The sequence below is a fragment of the Lupinus angustifolius genome, chromosome LG16 (assembly GCF_001865875.1).
Source record: "Lupinus angustifolius cultivar Tanjil chromosome LG16, LupAngTanjil_v1.0, whole genome shotgun sequence".
In the NCBI taxonomy this organism is placed as follows: Eukaryota; Viridiplantae; Streptophyta; class Magnoliopsida; order Fabales; family Fabaceae; genus Lupinus; species Lupinus angustifolius.
The window spans coordinates 13,665,753-13,666,390 of record NC_032024.1 but is presented as its reverse complement, the minus strand read 5'-3'; positions in this window follow the sequence as shown (position 1 = coordinate 13,666,390).

Sequence of the window (638 nt, the reverse complement as noted above, 5' to 3'; positions counted from 1 at the left end):
TTGTGTGTATGTTTTGAATCACACGTGAGGTTTGGTTTATATAAAACCAAAATCTCCCTCAAACAATTTAGTGCCAATTAATCACACATTAATTTAGCATAAAATCAAAACTTCATGAATCCATTTAATGCCAATTAATCACTCATCAATTCAGCATAATTTTTTGGTTTTTGGTTTTCAAAATTGACTATCAGTTTTAAACATTTGAAATATTACAATTAAGTCACACTTAATTATATTAAAGATGATTGAATAAAATTATATGTATTTTCGGTGCTAGCAAAATATACAATAATATTCCACTTAGAAGTAAATATACAAAATTAAACTATTTAATTTAATCAATAATATTTTCTTGTCCAACAAAAATCAGAACACTCGTTAGTGTGTGACCCCGTAGCTTCATTATTAAACCGGTAGTAAATTAACTCATTAATTTACTAATCCAAGGTTGACATCTAGCAACACTCCTTAACGACCGAATAGAAATGAAGTAATATCTTTTACTTTAAAACCATTAGAAGACTAATATAATATTTCCTTCCATCTTTACAACTCTGATGTTAACTCTAGAATATGGTATAATTGTCAAATTCTAATAAGTTAACTCGTAGTGAATGACTTAAGAAACTCATTTC